At 35.2% G+C, this 20,929-nt stretch overlaps 1 protein-coding gene across 1 annotated transcript in view; it reads left to right on the forward strand.

The window, feature by feature from the left end:
* DIAPH3 (diaphanous related formin 3) overlaps nucleotides 1-20,929 on the forward strand; it is a 218,915-nt gene that overhangs the window by 71,383 nt on the left and 126,603 nt on the right. The window lies entirely within an intron of this gene.

The raw sequence follows: 20,929 nt of genomic DNA on the forward strand, positions 1-20,929 counted from the left end.
TCCTTCTGGTACTGGAAAATATCAGAGAAATCAAGCAGCTTTCACTGCTTTTAGTATATAACCAATTTGTGATGCTGATTTCAGTGGAGAAGAAAGCACTAGTTTCAGGACAGGAGCAGCACCAAGAACACCAAATGTTACTTCTCTCTCTCTCTCTCTCTCTCTCTCTCTCTCTTTTTGTTTGTTTGTTTGTTTGTTTTCAGTAATGTAAAGAACAGACCGTCATTTTCTGTTGTTAACCTTTAACCTTATCATAGAATTGTAGAATGGCCTGGGTTGAAAAGGACCACAACAATCATCTCGTTTCAGCTCCCCTGCTATCTGCAGACCCTAATACACTTTCTCCCTAACTGTAATGTTTAAATACATTCATACACTGATAAATATATTAAAATCAATCAGTCTGGAGAGTTGTAATGGCTTATCTTCCTTAAGAGATTACCATTGAAAAATACTTTTCTTCAGTATGCAATAAATCTTTTTACATTAAGAAGCATTAGCTGTGATTTACAGAGCATTGCAACACAAGTGCTTGAATGAGGTTCCCTCTGTCTCAAAGAAAAGAAAATAATTTGATACCTGAATAACATGGTGTCTACATGCATGTGATGTGATTTCCTCATATGGTAGACACCTTCATGAATGTATTAAGAAATAATATATGCAGAAATTTTGCCTGTTGCATTTTGCATTTTACTGATCGTAATTTAAAATTGTGGCTACAGTTACTAGATGGCGCTTGCTTCCCTTTCTTGCTTTGTTCATTTTCTTCTCTTTCAAGACTTTCTTCAAGAGACTCAGAACCGTAATAGTCATTCTGTAATTTCATAAAATTAAATAAATGGTTAGTGACTCATTTTGTATGCTTTTCTCAGTTCTTTTCATTAGTGTTGTTTTTTTTCTTCCTATATTAGGCCTCTCCAAAATCAATAGTTAAAATGGGCAGTCTTCTGAACAGCCTTGAATAATTGGCTTATTACAGGGTATTTTAAGGCATATAATCTAAATGAAGGTATGCTCCATTTACCTTTACTTGCAATCTTCTTGTGGCTCGAGTCTGAGCGTTTAATATGATGAGCATGCAGATTCTGAAAGTATAACTCATATGCTTAGACAGTATATCCTGTAATAGTGTAATCTTTTGTTTGACATACAGTGCACTGAAACTTCTAAAACCTAATTAAGTATTCCTAATATCCTATTTCAACCACTGATAATGGACTATGCAACCTTTAAATGTAGCTGGATTGATCTTACAATTTGATGCAAGTTATACTGCATTAAGTAGAAACTTCCTGAAGTGGAATATGTTTGTAAATCCAGTTGTTTTCAGCTTGAGTATAGGTTAGTCAGATCTTCTGCCCTATGAAGCTTCATAGCAAATGAAGCCTCATAGCAAAATACCTGTTTTTTTCTGATATTTTAATACACCCTGCCTCCAAGACAAATAAAGCCAGACAAACACAAAATACCAACTGTCTTTTTCTTACCTTATAGGATATTTCTTTTCTGTTGCTTATTAGTCATCTAACAATACTTAACGACATACTTCAGATAAGTTGAAATTATTTAGAAGGGATTATAGCAAAAACTGATTTTCATTTCGGACGTTCAGAGTAAGACAGTTCTGGCTTCTTTTCGTTTTTGAAGGACAATGTACTCTAGAGTGGTTCTTAACATTTTTTGTTAAACACTGTAATATAGATTTACTAAAAATAAAGTAATACTTCAAGCTCTTCACCCAAAGACTACTTAAATAGTCATTAAAGTGATAATTATTACTTTTAGCTAGTATATAATTTTATACTACTAACTAATTATAAAGTATACTTAAATGGTACTATATAAATAAGTATTGGTTCAGAAAATGGTTTCATGTAGTTACCAAAAAAGAAAAAAAAAACAAACAAAAAAACACAAGCAAGAACTCAAAAAACTTACTGGTCTTTCATTTATTTATTTATTTATTTATCTATTTATTTATTTATTTATTTATTTATTTATTGCCCTCTGTACATTTTGTGTATTTTGATCAGTGTTTTAACTTTACATTTGAGTAAAGGTCTAAACTTTTCACTTGTTCCTTTTGTATTGCTCCTTTCTGTTGTCTTCATGTGTGAATATTTGTAGGATTTGCTTTAATTTTTTCTGCTACATCCTATTTTGATGTCAGCACACTGTAGTTTGTGATCAGGATTAATTTCAGGTGTCATGGTTTCTTTTCAATATAGAAAAAAAAATAATCCTATTAAAAGTGAATGAGTGACTTCATCAACTTAAGGGATATCTCAGAATCTCATTGTTAGTTGTTAGAATGAAGTCTGCAAGTAATTGTTAGAAAGTAACTTTTGGTATGCAGTGTGTGCATGAATGCCCAGAGTTCTTGGTGTTTAATGGATTCCCACTGCAAAATATGTGGAGCTACTTGAAAAGTTATAATAATGATCTGTAGAGGGTTGTTGGTTCTTTATTCTTATCTAGAACAATGTACAGAATGTTAACTGTTGTTTTATTCACCTGTCAATGTTAAGTCTGTTGGTAATATGCCTGGCCTTATTTCTTAAATATGGCAACTTTATCTGCTTGGGATTTGTGTAACCTTGATTGACACTGGCTTAGTCACAGACCTGTGCAATGTATTTATCCTACGGGTACTTCAGCGTTGTCCTCTGGAAGACTGAAGTTCATTAGAATTTTTTTGTTACACTGAAAAAGTGATTAATTTTCTATTTGTTGTTTGCTGCCATTTTGAAAGAGAAGTTAAAGCTACCTTCAACTAGCAAATATTCTGATTTTCTCAACTTTTTCTCATTGACTATTTTGACAGTATTATGAAGTACAGTGTTCTCCTGTGCAGTTGTGAGCTCACCTGTAGTGTGATTGTTGCTTATATATTTAACTTCATATGCCAGATCAAATTTCCTCATTGAGATTTCTATTAGAAGACTATAGATATGTGCAAATCTGGGTTTCAGGGAGAAAATTTGTTCCCCATTGGAACATTCATTGTTGAACACATTGGACATTCAAGACTAAGTCTATAAGCTGCTTATGAGACAATAGATATACACCTAGCCTGTTCCCATTGGAGACAGTGAAACTAGGTCAAAACTGACCTTTTTTGCTTTTAAATTTGACTTGGGTTTACATTTTTCTCTAACCACTAATTTGAATATGTACTGGGAAAAAAAGCCCAAATTCTTGAAGCTAAGTTCATGTTTTATGAAACCACCTTCTGTGTGCTAGAGTACTTGTAAGTACTCTCAGTACTTTATATGTAACTAAATTTAAAGTATTAACTTCTACTGTTAATCTGTTATCTAAATTTTAGCTTAAATCACAGTCTTTTACTATGGAGTCATTATGTATACTCGTAAGAATGGATAGGCTAGGATCTAAAACTAGTATGTAAATATGAAAGTTGTGTTACTTATGCCTAGAATGGTTCATTTTATTAAATTTAATATTTTTAAAAATCTGCTCAATCACTTAATGTCTTAGATCATTTGAGTTAAATCTTAAAATAATATATTGAAATGCTTTGTCATAGTAGGCTGTAAGGAGTCCAAAGTAAATGAAACACTAATAGTTATGTCATATCAGTATAATATATATCAAATTTTATGTAAGCAACACAAATGTAAGACCATGTAAGTAGTCAACAAGATTACTTACTTAGCAAAAACCTATTGAAGACCTGGGATTTTGCTTGGCACTGTCATTTTCTCACAGAAATATTCATGGTCAGATAAATATCTGTGGCTCTGTACTACTCAGTAATTTTTCAATAAATGCTTCTGTCTTTGTACTGTTATTCTTTAATTCCACATACATTCTTTTTAATCACTTTAATGTCTCATGTTGCATATTTGAATGACATCTTTTTGTTCTGCATTCAAATACTTTTTGAAAAGTATTTATGTATGCTGTTTTGAGTTTCTGCTTCTTCCTGTGTTCACCATAGCAACCAGAGGTTAGTACATTTCTTGGATCTTTTTTCAGTGTGTATTATCTGCTAAATCAGTTTGACTTTTTTATATTTAGAAACTTATTCCAAGCATTGTTGATATCTTAGTCTTATTAGAAACTGATCTTAATATCATATTGAACAATTTACTAACCCATGCATCTCTGTAACAAATTGGAAATGTCTTTCTGGTGTATAAATGCATATGCTATAGTTTCAGAGACCACAAAGCTAAGTACCTTCCTTTCTGTGTCCACCGTGTTGCAGTTTGGAATTATGATTCAAATCTCTCTCATATGTTTGCTTAAAAATCTACTTAGTATGTTTTGAATATCTATAACAGCGTTAGATATAGATATAGATACATTAAGTATCTGAAACAGTTAATACTTTATTTTTTTTTATAAAGTGTTTTGTAACTACCTTCTATGAAAATAACAGCTTTATACTTTCTAACAAAGCAATGTAATTTTAAACCAAAGAATCAGTTCTGAGAAAAGGCTTTTGTCATGTTAATTCTCAGAACAAAAATATAATGTAATAAATTATGGATTTCTTTGACACATAAAAGTGGGGCTTTTTGTACAAGCACTTCCTATAAAATACAGATCAAATAACTGTTGTTCCATACAATTTTTTTGTGGTTTAGTTACACAGGAACTTTGAGTATCCATTAATAAAAGCATACATTATGTCTGTGAATACCATGTCTAGAGCTGTGTGTTGATTTAAAATTAGGTGGCCAAAGAAATGCTATTTTAAGCATTGAACAGCAGTATTATTGCTTCTTATTTGTTGCTTATTTATTTGCATGCACATTCAGAAAGTAGATCCAGGAAGGCAACTGTGAATCATTATTATGCTGAAATAGCTTTAGTAAGTAGAATTGTCATGTGAAGTCTTAGATCTCATTTAAATTGAAAAAGTGGATTGGTAGGAAGGCAGATCCTAGATATAACACCCTAGCTACTCACTGGTGAATGAAGTATGTTGCTATTGAGAATGAACAACACGTATAACAAATAGCAACTTTATAGAGCTTGAATAATTTCATGGATTTCTATCCCAATATCTTATTATTGTACATGTAAAAAAAAAAAAGTGCGTTTTTGGTGTTTGGTTTGAAATGGTGCTGAATACAGTTAATTCTGGAAATTGCAATGACTGAAACTCCACATTATTTGTGGAGGTAACTTTTGAAACACAAGTCTTTTTTTGACTTGTACCTAGCAGCTACTTCAAATGCTTGAAGCTTCTTTGTGGGAATAAATAGATATAAAAAGAACTGGAAAGCTTTAGGAGTGTAATTTTACATTTCTTCAGAGTCTGATACAGTGCAGTCCTGGCTATCACCCACTATGTTAGAGTGAACTTTACCATATTAGTCATAAAAAAAAATGGAAGCCTCTACTTTGAAGTGGGAAACTGCTGTGTAACCTCTCTTCTTGTTATATGGCAGCGTAAGCACAGCTGCATTTCTGTTCAAGTTGGCCGGGCAAAACGTATTTTGGATCCAACTGCTGAATAAGTCTGAAAAGGCAACCACTTCCTATTTCATTTCTGAGAAATGAAGACTTAATGCTTTCGATGCATAGAAGAGATCACTACGTGATTTGGAATTACCATCCTGAATTGATTGAACATCAGTCAAAACAGTTCTATTAAAGACTGTATTCCAATTGCAGAATAAGACATAGTAAATGTTTTCCTCAAATGCAGTTCTCATTATCTGTTCTTAGCCTGAGTTTAGCATTAAAAAAGCCAAGTGCTCTGAAGCTTGCTGTCATAAAGAAAATGAAAAAGAAATTTTATTCAGGGCTTTTAGATCTGATCTAGGAACATCTCCATCCAGTCTGAATCACTGAGGTGTGTATTTGGCTGTGGGTAGAGCTTAGGCCACTTTCTCTCCTGAAGAGAGAAATTTTTTTATTTCATACATACAGAAAGATACATCCACCAAGAATGTGCATTTCTTTAATTTTTTTATTTTTTTTTAGCCATATTTTTTCTGGTGTGTTTCTGAGGTTTCCTCATCAAAGTCTGTCAAGGTGAAATTGCTATGGGTGGCCATACTTCAAATCAGATGCAGCCCTGACATAGAAAATAGAACAGGTAGACAGAACTAGATGTGATAGCATTCACCTTCCATCTTCTGTAAAACAGTTGGCAGTGACCTGTTACAATCCTATTTGCTAGACCACGTTTGGGAAACATAAGAACCTCTTTGGGATTGCTGTGGTGTTCAGCTGTGCTTCCCAGTGTGTTACAGCATGCTAGAGACCTCTCTCAGTTGCTACTGTTCATGGAAGTACACTTCTTCCTTGGGTAACCCTTCTGTGTTACCAGCTTGCACCTTATGCACCTTCAGTGAGTACACAATCTGTTGTCCCTTGGGTACACTGCAGGTTATGCTCAGGACTTGTAACTTATCCAGTAATTAAGACTATCTGAATGCATTTGACTTTACTCTGTTGCTCTCATTTACTGTGAAGTTGTAGATAAGTGAGGTTAAAGTAAAACTTGAATACAACTATTGATTAAAGTGCTCAAGTAGGCTGTAAAATCTTTATAAAATACATAGATGAAAAAAATCCAACCAAACAAGAAAAACACCACCAACAACTAAAATGAAGAATTCTAAGTAGCTCTTTATTCTAGCCTTATACTGGGCAATCCATCATGAATGTTTCAGGTCCTGGAGAGGACCCAGAGAGATTCATTTATGAATTATGTTACAAGGCAAATGGGTGGGATTTAGGACGAATAAGCATTGATTGCCATATGGAGAAATCGTTATGATAATAACATGATTGTTGATCGCAGCAGGTGCGTTTACGCTTTTGCAGTTACTCTATTGCTGACATCTCTAAGCATCATACTGTTTTTGAAAGAGTGGTATTTATTCTGTTAAACTCCAGGGCACTATTCCAGGTAAATGAAATGCAGTGTACAAGTATGATGAGTAATGATAATGTATGAGTAGAACTTCTCATTGCCCGCAGTATGAATATAATCAATTATTTAAGAGGAGAGTTAGTAACTGGAATTTGTTGAGATTTGTTATCTGTGTGTATGTATATAATCTTTCCTATTTCAAAATGTGGGATGATAAGAGAAAGTTAAGATCGTGCACCATATATATCTATGGCAAAATGCCCAGCTTTGGGGAGAGATGTGTAGACTTATCATGGTGACTTATGATGTGCCTTGAGAAACGGCAGTGGCAAAAATACTACGGTGTATTTGTGCACTCATGCTAGAAATTCTAACTGTGCATGTCCATCTGGATAACAGATCTCAAAGAATTTCGGTTACTGACAAATAACTTTTCTTTTTCAAAGTAATATTGGCATCACTGTATTGTGCTTTTATTTTATTTTTTTCTCCTCCATGCTGCCACTGGGAGATGAATTCTACAGAAAACAATTCACTGATAAACAACTTATTTTAAACCATACCTGAACCGTTTCCTGTTTCCTGAAGGACACTGTTTGATTCAGAATGCTAGGCACTGTGTTCTGTCTTTGTTTTAAACAGCACTTGTTCAAGCCTTTTTTTTTTTTTTTTTTTTTTTTTTAAATAGTGAGCTCCTTTTTTCTTATATAATTTCCTTACCTTTACCTTGCCTTCTTTATAAATGCATTTCACAAGCTGTTGCTGCAACCCCATGCATTAGCTTCGACTGAAGGGAAGAATTTGGGCAGGATATACTTCTAAAGGACCTTGTACTGCTTTTTTTCTTTCTTTTTTTTTTTTTTTTTTCTTTTATGTTTTTTACCCTCCTCATCTGAAAGCAGACTTGCTATAGGAAATTTCTATTTTTATCTCTTTTGTCACTGGACTTCTAATTTTTCCTATTATAGCAAAAAATATAAGCTAATAATTTCTGCAGATATCTATCACAATAATAAGCAAACATACATTTTATTATGAGGGAAGCCTTATAGCTGTAGCCTCAAGGATGTAATTTTTCTCTAGATATGGACATTTTTCTGTTGATGAAATGATACACTTACATTTTAGTAACTTCCTCAAAAAATAGAGAGAAAATTGCCTTCTGACATTTAAGAAGTTGGCTTTTGGGATAGGAACAGCAAGAGATAAGGCAACAGTGAAGTGATTCATGTGAAAGAGGCAAGAAATATTATCAGCCCAGGAACCTTCATTAACAGAGATAGACATCTACAAGTTTTTATTTGTTTGTGTTATGTCTTACAGATATGTTTAAATAATTTGACTTGTTTTTAACTAGCAGTACATTATACTTATTTATATGTAGATATCATTTATACCATCAGTGAAAAGATAATATTAGAAGAACTAAAGACTTTCCAGAGAACTATGCAACTGTATGTTTAGTTGCTTTCCTTTGTCATATTTCAGAATTAAGTATTTGATTACCTGAATATTCATATATCCCATATGTTACTGGTTTTCCTTCAAATGAGTACAGTGTTACCATCAGACTGTTTTGTAAAGGCTTCTAATTTGGAAGATGTAAACATTGCTATTATTTTATTAGTTTCTAAAGTAGATAGATTGTAATGAATGGTAAGCTAAGCTGCTTCAGTTTATTTCATGTGGTATAATTTCATAAACATGATGTCTTTTTCTGAGTTGTGAGTTGTGAAAAATTGTCATGTGATCTGCCGAAAAATCCTTTCTTAGAAAGTGCGATGCAATTGGCTCATTAAAGCTTAAAATATGATAGGATTTCTTTAGTTGCTAGTGATATGTCTTCTTTTCAAAGCTGTTGAACGGGACAGATGACTTTTAAACTAATTGTAATTCACTGAGACACCTTATAATCTATAAGAAAGATCACCTCTGCACTGTTCCTGTCCAGCTGTTGTCTTAAACAATTATCAGCAAGTTATTGTTCTGGTATGAACCATGTCATGCTTGAAAGTGAGATGAAAAAAATTAATGAGGGTGCATGAATGCTGGTTGATGAAGGTTAAGTAGATACAGTTATGCTGTCCGCTTTCTTTACTATGACTATTGAGATTGAGGCAATGTTCTGTAATGAGACCACACAAACAGATGTGCTGATTGACAGCTCTTAATTTAGCAATGAAAAATGCTGGCTGAAGGCACATTTTGTTCCAGCCTGATATTCAGATTGCTTGTGCATATGAAGACTTTAGGTTTAGCTTATACTGTAGAACATTATTTTTCTTTTTCTCTATTCAATTATACTTCAGTTTTCAGAAATCCATTTCATGATGTTTTTTAGCATTGGTGTACATAGGTTGTTTTTTTTTTTTAACAATGATTGCTTTGTTGTTTATAGCAGTAAATGCTAAGTGTTTTTTAATATATGTTTTTGATAGAAAAAATTACTTAGTATGTTTTTATAAACTAATTTGAAAAAAACAGAAAAATTAGCATTATAGATTTATTAGACTGCTATCAGTGATGCATGGAATGACTGAGCAGGGTTTTCTTCCAAATTACAATAAATAATAGCATTCCAGCTGTATCCTGGCCTGCATCAAAAGAAGCAACTCAACCAAGAGAGATAATTCTCCCCCTCTTCCCTGCTCACAAAGCTCCACCTGGAGCATTTCATTCAGCTCTGGAGGCTCCCTAGCATAAGAAGGACATGGACCTGTTGGAGCAGGTCCAGAGGGGAGCCATGAGTACGATCAGAGGGTTGTAGAACCTCTCATGCGAAGACAGGCTGTGAGAGTTCAAGTTTCTTTAGTTTGGAGAAGTAAAGGCTCCAGGGAGAACTTCTAGTGGCCTTCCAGAACTTAAAGTGGTCTGACAAGAAAGCTGGAGAGGGACTTTTTTTGTTTTTTACAAGCACACATATAATGATATTTTTAATCTGAAAGAGGTTGGGTTTAGATCAGATATTGGGAAGAAATTATTGACTGTGAGAGTGGTGAGGCACTGAAATGGGTTTTCAAGAGAAGCTGTTGATGCCCCATTCCTGGAAGTGTTCAAGGCCAGTTTGGATGGGGTTTTGAGCAACCTGATATAGTGGGAGGTGTCCCTGTCCATAGAATGGGGATTGGAACTGAATGACTCTGAAGATCTGTTCAAATCCAAGCCATTCTATGAGTCTTTGAATATAGAGGTAACTGTTCCAAAAAAAAACGAGGGTTGCAAATTCAGTGTATGAATGATGAATTGTACCAGGCAGTTAATGTAATTGGTTTTTTTTTCGAGAAGATAATTTTTTTAAGAATGGCATAATTGATAGATTTGATCTTGGTGAACTATAGCAGGATTGCCTCTGTGATAATACTAATACACAGGGATATTAGCAACATCTGTAAAAATAGCTAAGTTCAAGAAATGTGTAATACTGAAAAAGGATGTATAGGACTGGGAGGAGTAATCCTTGAGAGTAGCTCGGCAGAGGATGACCTGGGGGTCCTGGTAGATGAGAAACTTAACCTGAGCCAGCAGTGTGCTCTTGCAGCTTGGAAAGCAAATGGTATCCTGGGCTTCATCAGGAGAGGGGTGGTCAGTAGGCATAGGGAGGTGATTATCCCTCTCTACTCTGCTCTTGTGAGGCCCCATCTGGAGTACTGTGTCCAGGTATGGAGCCCTCAGTACAAGAAAGACATGGAGCTGTTGGAGAGGGTCCAGAGGAGGGCCACGAAGATGGTCAAGGGGCTGCAGCACCTATGAGGACAGGCTGAGGGAGCTGGGCTTGTTCAGCCTGGAGAAAAGAAGGTTGTGGGGTGACCTCATTGCAGCCTTTCAGTACCTGAAGGGAACCTATAATCAGGAGGGGTGTAAACTCTTTGAAAGGGCCGATAATAGTATGACAAGGGGAAACGGTTTTAAGTTGAAAGAGGGTAGATTTAGGTTGGATGTTAGGGGGAAGTTCTTTACTAGGAGAGTGGTGAGGTCCTGGAACAGGCTGCCCAGGGAGGTTGTGGATGCCCCGTCCTTGGAGGTGTTCAAGACCAGGTTGGATGGGGCCCTAGTAAACATGGAAGTTTGGTGGCCCTGTCGGGCAGGGGGGTTGGAGCTTCATGATCCTTGAGGTCCCTTCCAACCTGGATCATTCTGTGATTCTGTGACTTTGAGGCTATTAGAGTTTCTGAGAGATCATTTGGGAAATCATTGTTTATTGCATAGTCTCAAAATGACATGTATATATGAAGAGAGGGATGAATTTTGTGATAGCAGATTTTGGGGGCATTATCAAGTAGAAAGAGATCAGAATATCACAGGTGAAAAGTTGTTTGAAGAGTGGCTTCAGAATTAAATTTAAATTTGTAACACAGCTAAGTAAAATTGTCAAATTTTGCTATTTTAAGTCTGTCAGTTCTGAAATATATTGTTCTAGTTAATGCATTTCAAACCAGGTCAGGATATTCTTATGGCATGCATAATGAACAAAGTAAGAACTATAGCATTTTTTTCTATACAGATCTTAAATTTGCTTGTAGTAATCCAAACAGAACTTTCAGTGGATAGCATAGTAATTTTAGTATGTTCCTTTTGTTGTAAGCACTACTAAATGCTGCTGCCTTTGCCTGGTTTTCAACATCTGTCACCATTTTGAGTGTAACATGGAAAAAGGGGCTTGTTTCTCCCCTTTTTGAGAAGGAAAGAAGTATGACTTAGTTAAGATAAGGAGAGAGAACAAATTTGCTACAAACGGCAAAAGAATATAAGATAATAATTATAAAGGTTGAGGAAGGCTACAAGTGTTTACTGTGCCACCAGAACCCAGCAGGCCCTTCACCTCCATCACATACAACCAGAGATCACGCAGGGAGCATTAGGGAGCATTGGAGGCTCTTCGGAACAGTAGTTTTTGGAGAGCTGGAACTTGTGAAACTGCTAGAGAAAAGAGGTCCAAGAATTACAGCTGTGTGCCACCAAAAAGTAGAAAACTTGTAATAAATAATCTGAGAAAAAAGCTCTCTCAAATGAACTACTTTTTCCTTTTGGTTATTGTCAGAGCCTGAATTAAGAGATACTTACACCTAAATTTGAACACAAGTTTTGGGTTGTTAACAGTAGAGTTACTGACTTAGCCTTATGAACATCTATGTGTGTACCTAAATGTTATGTATATATCAGTTTTGTTGTTGTTGTTTTTTAATAAACAAGAGAGAGAAAAAAAGAGAAAAAGAGTAGGACGGATCCTGGATTTCATAGAAGTATTTCCAGTAAGGAAACATTTTCATTAATATCTTCACAAGTCAGCATGTAATGTGATTTTTCAGTTCTAAGTTTCAAGACACATTAAGTCACAGATGCATAGAAGCTTCTAATATCATCAGGTGAAGAGAATAAAATGGATTTGTATTATTTAATTAAGAGAAAGCAAAGATCATGTTGTAGCACCAAGATGTTTTCTTATTTTTTTAAAAAAGCATTAGGATGGGAAATAAAAGGTTTAAATTAAGAGGGGTAGGTAAAAATAGTCATAAATAAACTTAAACTGGAGATTGATTCCAGTCTTCTGTATCAGAGGTTCTGCCACATTTATTGTGTGAATGCATTTTAAATAAGAACATAGATAATTATTTTGAAGGTGGAGTTTAATGCAAATATAAAAAGTGAATACATTTTGCTTCCCCTTAGCTGTCGTCAATGATCCAATGGCCTGGTCTTTGGATTATGACAGTTCCTATTTTACACTTATTTGATAACAATACAGTTAGCATTCCTGTTGTATTTAGAAGGAACGGACAGAATTTCTTCATCTTCTCTCCTCTGTCCCTACACCACACTGAGTGACTGATTGTCAGCATAAAGTGCTGTTGTACTGTGTGAAGAGGCTTGGGTGCAAAAGGAAGGATGGAAATTTTCCAGTAGTTCTGCTGTGTGTAGGCTGTTGGCATAACCACTTGTCTCCTGAGTTTTCCAGCTTCCATTCACTGTGGTAGTGCGTAAACAGTCTTGCTCTGAAAACTCAAACATTTGACTTGCAAGTCCACTGCTACTTAAAAGTTGTCATTCAAGTTAATGCTCTCATCTTGGAGAGCTAGAGATATCTCACTACCTTGTTATGTGCTGGTGTCTGATGTCTCTGCTTGACAGAAATGAACAGTCCAGATTTACAGATGTTTGAGGTATTGACAGGGGCTGTTGGGAGGAAGTGCAGTCATCTGTGATGTCCTTGGCCTCCCGCTGTCTCCATTGCTTAGAAGTCTACCTGCTGACTGTCTTCCTCACTCTGTTTCTTTTAGAATACCCTAATTCCTCCCTACCAATCCAATTTCAGTTGTTCTGCCCTATCAACCCTTTATACATCTCTTTCTCCCCACAAATTAACACTGGCTGTGGTTTCAGGTTAGTACTGCCTTCTCTTTTTTCTTGGCGATACAAGGCACTAACAATGCTAGCTTAGTAATTTTTGCCCCTCATGTGTCAGATAATTCATTCCTGGTCATGCACTAACACATCTTTGTTGTTGGTTTTTTTATTGTGTGTGTGTGTGTGCAGTCACTTGATGAATTAAATTAAAAGCCTGATCCAGTGTTTCCCCGCTGAAAGGATCTTGAATTGTTTTAGGGTGAGATCAGAGGTTAATAAAAGAATTAAAAATAGCATCAGAACACACTGCATACACTTTGAAAATCGATTTAATGAAACTACTTAAAAGGTAACATGGTGTATGTTTTGTGATGAAATGACCTTTACATAATAAGTAGTGTAAGTAAGTTGTCATTTTTGTGAGTATCTTCATGTGTCATTCATTTTCAAGGGTATGTAGTAAAACATTGAATGGTTTTGAGAGCTGAGTGCTGGTAAGACTGCACAACACACTGTGAATTATGAAGTATAATTAAAACCAAACTTTAAAGGAAGGAGATAAGGTTTTAATGGAATAGTTTTTCTGTCACAAGTGTCTTCAACTTAGCTGTAGATATAGATAGTACTGGGTAGCTTCAAGTCTTACACTGACAAAAATGAAATTAACTATGAAAAAATGTCTTACTAACGTGTTCTAATGTTGCATTCTGAGAGACATATCTTTGTGTTGAAGGAAGTACTTAATTGAAGACATATAACATTTTTTATAATTGAATGTGTTAGCTAATGCAGTAAACATGTTTTGTTAATGACATGTCAGATGAATCTGACAAGAGCTGGTGCTACTAGATGGGGGAGTCCCACGGTCCTTGTTTGACACAAATGTCTATGTCATGCAATGAACTGAGGTAGGGAATTGGTACAGCTGAAAACTGGCTTCTGGCATTCACTGTATGGATAAATGCATGCTGGTCAGTATACAGTGTCAGGAAAAAAGGGTCAAACAGGCCGTTTCAAGAAGCAATGACAGCTTCTGCTAAACTGGGACTGTGGGATGCTGCTCTGCAGCTAGGCCGGAACGTCAGTTTGTTGTTGCTAAACAGAAGAGGTCTTTCTGGTGTCTCTTTCATGCTTCTGTTTACATGTTCTATCAGACTCTTGTACAAGCTTTTTTGTGATGGCAGGAATATACAGCTGGGAGAAAAGCTCTGTATGTTAGGGAGAGCAGGAATGGATTCCCTTTTGTTCTGTTGTGTCTGTAGTGTACACTGCAGCTTCAGGGTTTCATCTGGTGAACTGCGTAGTTTTCTTAACATAAAGTAATACTCAAAATTATTCTTTTTCTGTTATGTAGACATATACACTGTTAGTTTAAACTTATAATTTTACTAGATGGGTGGAGAAAAATATATGTAAGCTGGAGAATAATTTTAAACAAAGAACTTTGTGGATAAGATGATTTATTTTTTCCTAATGTCTGGTGTTCCAATTATGTGGATTTAAAGTCAGATATGCTTAAAGTGACCTAGATAGGAAAACTGTCCATCTTTTTTGTTATGAAAGCTGGGTTTGAGGATTTTAACCAAAAAACTTTTAGTTGATGTGCACTGCAAAGAGTACCTCACTTCTATTTTTTTTTAAATGGTTTTTGAGAGCAAACTGACAAATCTCAAAATAGATGCTTTTAGCTTTGTCTGTTATGTTGCTGTCAGAATGATAGATTTCTTTTCTTTTTTTTTTTTTTTTTTTTTTGAATATATATTTCAACTGTAAATATATAGTAAACTTGCTGTAGAACTGTAATCCTCTAATTTTGGTTCATCTTCTAGGTTGGAGTAGAGTGTAACTTTAAAGACTGTTACTAGTACAGAAAATCAGTTTCACTTATGTTCTGTATAATTACATTGCATAAAACAAAGAAAAAAAGAAATTAATATGGACATGATAATACACACATAAATTAATACCTTAACTGGTAAGCATGCAATGTGTCTAATAGTAGAAATATGCCAGATGACCTCTATCTAAACTTCTGAATGGTACTGAGACAAATGAAAGTAACAAAATCAATGGTCACTGCATGCTGCATATTGTTTATATCTGAACTCAGTCTTTTTATTATTTTCACTTGTTTCTGCTTTGTACTTCAGGGTATATATGTGAATAATCATAACTTTTCTTGCTAATTAAATCAATTTAGTGAATAATTAAGACTTCTCAATTATGATTTTGCAGACTAGCATGATTTCCAGTATTCTTTTAAGAACTGCATATTTAAGGGAAAAAAAACCTTTAAACAGGAAATGTAAGACAATTCCAGTAACTCTTCTGTTACTGCAGTCTGTGTTGTACAAATTTATTAATATTATTATGTTATGCCCTCCTTTGCACTGTGTTTTCTGTGGTCCACAGCTGAAAACTTGTATAACTGTAGACTTCATGTGCCTGAATTTTTGTGTATATATATATATATTTTAAGTGCTAATATTGGAAAAGTTGACATTGACCTTGAGGGGAATAAGGGAAAGAGGTTACGGCAAGAGGTAATTGCTCTGGCAAGAGAATAGGGAAATACTGCTGCATATTAATGATGCTTAATATATACTCCATAGAATGTATAAGCAGCATAAGCTATATCTTTGAATGCTTATTTTTCATTCGCATTTGCTTAGCAGTAGAGTAGTATTTGAATTCCAGAGACTTCTGCATGTTGCCTCATACTCTCCTAATTCTTACTGCTTTACTGAATTAGTGCTAAGATGTTAAAATTTTCATACTAAAGAAATTGTAGCATGAATAAAGATTTAATGAAAATGCAATATAAAAGTATGATTTACTGTTTCTTATCAGTCTTCCAAAAGAGAAAAAAAAAATAGTTTGAATAGCACCTCTCTTTCTGACTTCCAAATGCTGAAGCTTAAAATTATTCCAGTTCATCTAGTAATGAAGTTGCCTGAAAACCAGTTTTCTGTGGGGAGAGAATGTCAAGAGAAGCACTGCATTGTAAGATCTATCCCAACTTGTGCTGTCAGTAGAGAGAAGTTTTAGAATAGGTCAATAAAATGGACAGTAACAGATTGCTAGGACCAGCTGGTATTTACGTGAGTAGTCTAAGAGAACTGAAGGATGAAATAGCTCCAAGGCTGAGCTATGAACTGTACTGTCTAAACCACAGTTTGAACCCATGCCAATGTCAAAAGATGTAAGCAAGATAGTAAATGCAATGACAGTTTTTAGAAAGATTTATGAGGTGTTCAGGGATCTGTGATTGTCAAAGTTGATATGCTGGATGTGTTCTGGAAAATTATTAATGAACATAAAATTAGTTAATTAATGATTGATATACTGGTGAAATCTTTTCTGTCTCAGTGATGGTTAAAAGCAAATGAAAAACAAATTATAATGGTTGGACTAGATGATCTTAGAGGTCTTTTCCAACCTTAATAATTCTGTGATTCTGTAATAAAGAAATACATCACTGAGTATATCCCTGCTTTGTTTCCATCCTACATACTTGCCTTTGGTGCTGTTTTGATTCCTCTCACTAGTGGAACTTATGGGCAAGGTACAGCAGAACTGATCAGGATTATTGCAAAAAATATTAGAAGGTCTTTCTTTGTATAGTGCAAATTAAGAATGGGAACTGTGCACTGTGCTGAAGAACTTAATAAATATTTAAAATTTTGTAGATATAAAATGCAATTATAGAAATCCATGGAAGAACAATGTGTCAAGGGTTATTAAAAGAAAAGCTTTTGCTTTGGAATGGAACATCTGAAATGCAAATATACTTGATTTGTTCTCATACTTTTTCCTTTATATCTTATTGTTTTGTGGAAGAGATTGACTATGGATCCAGCAAGATATCATTATTCTTCTGACATGGCTTTCAGAGGCAACAGTCTAGTTATGGTTTTAATTGCTTTCTGTATCTAATCTTGATTTGCCTTGTTGCACTTACTCTGATCTATGCTGACTCATTGTCCAGTAGTTTTGTGTGGTTCAGTACCAGCAGATACTGGACTCAAAGTGTTGAATAGTTGTCATCCTGTTTCATGGGGCAGACAGTAACAGTGAGCTTCTTGGATCGTCTATGCTTACTTCAAATGTAACTGCATGTTATCTTGCTTTTGATAGCTTCTGTGCTGTGATGGAGCAACCTTTGAAGCCCAATCAACTGAATCTGAATAGTAGGAATGTATCTTAAAATAGGAAGGTCTTGAAAACTACGGAGAATTATGTGTATCTCTACTGGAACTAGATGCTAAATATCTTTCCTGTTGGGGACAGTCTTTTCAGTCAACACCATTGTAGCAGAAGGCTTATCTCTATTGCCTTCTTTCTGTCCTAGAAAACTATAGAAGCTTTAAGTCCTTTCAGGCGTTGAGTCTGTCTTGGCTAATGCTCTCAGTTCTACTGTGATACCAAACAGGTGTTCCAAATAGTACTTTTTATTTTTAACTGTAAATTCTAGTGTTCATTGTTGTAAAAGAGGGGAAAAAGTTTGAAAGCCCCAACAGAATTCCAGTTCATTAACTAAATTTTCCTGTGTATTAGCTGTTGTCATATGAGACAGCCTATGCCAGTTAATATGTCTTCTTGCAAACAAGGGCTTTATTCCATACTTATTACCTCTTTGTTAGCTTTTTTTAACTGCTCATCTGCCTATTCAAAACACAATTGTATAGTATTTCAGTGGACAGGATGCCTGCACCTGTCCATGTGCTGGCAATTTTAAAGATTCTAGACTGAGGTACTTACTTAATTTAGTGTGATGGTTGTATTAAGTAATATAAAATATGGTAGGTACTAAAAACATCTCCAAGGATGTTCTAACTTGTATTTATCTTTTACAGAGGTATCAGAAAAAGTATCAGTATAACACTGCTATAAGTATAATTCAGCTCCTCATGCATACTATATATTTTCAATCATTTTCTTATGTAGATTATATATTTATACAGGTTTAATAGGATGAATATTTCGTCTTACTTGAAAGTGATGACAAAGTAGCTGATTCATAGAAAAGCTTTGTTTAAAACTATCTGTAAAGTAACTCCTGTAGGATTCCACCCACATACTTATGAAACACTATGCTGTAAGCTTTCAACTACAACATCGTACTTTTAAAATGTTCCTCTCAGAGTTCCCATCAGGCTGATTTCATTTAAATCATTGTCACATAGAGGGATTTGAACTTGAGTATGGATGCACATCTGAAAAAGACAAAGCAACATTTCTAGTAGAATCTAAGAGCTAGAACTCATTTGAGCTATTTCTTTATTTATATATTCAGAACTTTTGAATTGGTGTAATGTTAATAAGGACATGGAAATGTGAAAATAAGGGACTGTGACAAGCTGTGAAGGATGTGAGATAAAATAGAAAATTCATTCTACTTTGTTTCCCATCGTGACATGGCTGATGACTTTGTACTGTATGGTACAGATCTATTGCTGGGGCCGCATGTGTGGCCCCCAGTATACCTTCTAATAAGTGTGACATATTGAAAGAACATTTTAGAATGTGCTGTTATTGTTATGTGACATGAGCTTCTAGGTGTGTAGTACACGAAATAAGATGTCTTATTTTGAAGAGTTAATGATTTAATACAGTGGTGCACATTCAGAAGCCATGACATTTTGAGAGTCCCTGGTTTGATTGTTGTGTTTTTAAATAAGAATGTTTTACCTCTATTTCCTTTGATAATTACCTTCTTCGATAGCTGCTCACTCTCACTGGGATGGTTTTTCTGTTTCCAGTGTAAGCAGATGTTTCTCATTTTCAGTCACATTTATACTTTCCTCCCCGCTCCACTGCTGTAATTACTTACTTTCTTTGACTTCCTGTTTATCTAGATATTTATTTCACGTATTCAGATCTTTCTGTTCAATTTTGAAATTTCTTTTTTTCAGTACCCTTCGTTCCTTTTTCTCTTGCTGAAAATAAGTAATAGTTTTGTCTTTTTTTTTTTTTCTTTTTTTTTTCCCTCTTATAAATTAGTAAGCAAATTATCTAAAAATTTCTAGAGGCAGTAGTAAGTATCAGTTTTCACTGGAAAGTGCAAAATTTCCTGTGGGAAAGACAAGTAATATATATGCTTTGCTTCTTTCTGCTGGCAACTTCATAAGGATGTGACCTGAATTCTCCTGATGAAATATCATGTAAGTTTGCAGTAATTTAGTTTGTTGCATACTTCTATAACTAAATACAAATCCAGCATGAGTTCCTAGAGTATTTTCTACACTTTTATATTTTACTTTAGGGCTGTCGTGCTTTACATATTGCTGTAACTTTGTGCATAAGTTCTTTCTTGGTGAAAATTCTATAGGGAAGTAGTTCATTGGCAGCATTGTTTTTTGATATCAAAGTTGAGAGATAAAATGATGTGTTTAACTTCTGGGATGTTTGTTGTTTTTTGAGAGATTGTGTCTTTTTTTTTTTTAAATGTTTGTTTATTTAGTATTACCTCTGTTTTGAGACTTGTAATTCCTAGATATTGTTTTCAACTTTTGGAAAAGGTAATTTTTTTATTATTTTATTATTATTATTTTTAATATATTTCAGCTCTGACTAGTATCTAGTTCAAGGCTACCAAGTCAAGTTTCAGTAAGTTCAGATAACTTCACTATTTTAGTGTGACTGGTAGGGAAATTTAGGCAAAGTCCTTAGGAAACTTAAAAAAGGAAACAACATTCACAATTTTAAGAAGGGAGAAAGGAAGAGCTGGGCATCTACTGGCTAGTGAGCCACACATCTGTTCTTGAGAAGATCATGTAGCAGATCCTTATCAAAGCTATGCTAAGTCACATGTGAGATGATGAGGAGATATGAGATAGCTATCACAGCTTCACCAACGACACCAACTGCCTGACTAATCTTGTAACCTTCTATGATGGTGGACAAAGAAAGGGCCACTGTTGTCATCTGTGTATATTAGTTAGGCTTCTGACGTCTGGATGACTAAATTTGATAAATATGGATTTGAAGGGTGGATTACTCTGTGGGCAAGTAATTGGTTGGATGGCTGCAGCCAGAGCATTGTGCCAGGTACTGCACTTTGGCCACAACAACCTCAGGTGATGCTACAGGCTTGGAGCAGATTGGCTGGAAGACAAAATGAGAAAATGGACCTGGAGGTATTGGTTGTCACTTGACGTGAGCCAGCAGCGTGCTCAGGTGGCCAAGAAAGCTAATGGCATCCTGGCTTGTATCAAAAATAGTGTTGCCAGCAGAAGCAGGAAAGTGATCTTCCCTCTGTACTCAACCCTGGTGAGTGAACACCTCAAGTACTGTATTCGGTTTTGGGCCCCTGGCTACAAGAAAGTCATTGAAGCCCTGGAGCGTGTGTTCAGAGAAAGGCAACAAAGCTGAGGAGTCTGAAGCACAAGGCTTATGAAGAATGGCTGAGGGAACTGGGATTGTTCAGTCTGAAGAAGAGGAGGCTCAGGGGAGACCTTACTGCTCTCTACTACTGCCTGAAAGGAGGTTGTGGTGAGGTTGGGGTCAGCCTCTTATCCCATGTAACTAGTGATAGGACTGGGGGAATGTCTTCAGGTTGCACTAGGGGAGGTTCTGGTTAGATATTAGGAAAAAAATTCTTCTCTGAAAGAATGGTCAGGTGCTGAAATGGGCTGCTGTTGAGGCGCCATTTCTGGAGGTGTTCGAGGAATGTTTATATGCTATACTAAGGGACATAGTTTATTGGGAGAGTATTGATGATAG

The sequence above is a fragment of the Excalfactoria chinensis genome, chromosome 1 (genome assembly GCF_039878825.1).
Source record: "Excalfactoria chinensis isolate bCotChi1 chromosome 1, bCotChi1.hap2, whole genome shotgun sequence".
Classification (NCBI taxonomy): domain Eukaryota; kingdom Metazoa; phylum Chordata; class Aves; order Galliformes; family Phasianidae; genus Excalfactoria; species Excalfactoria chinensis.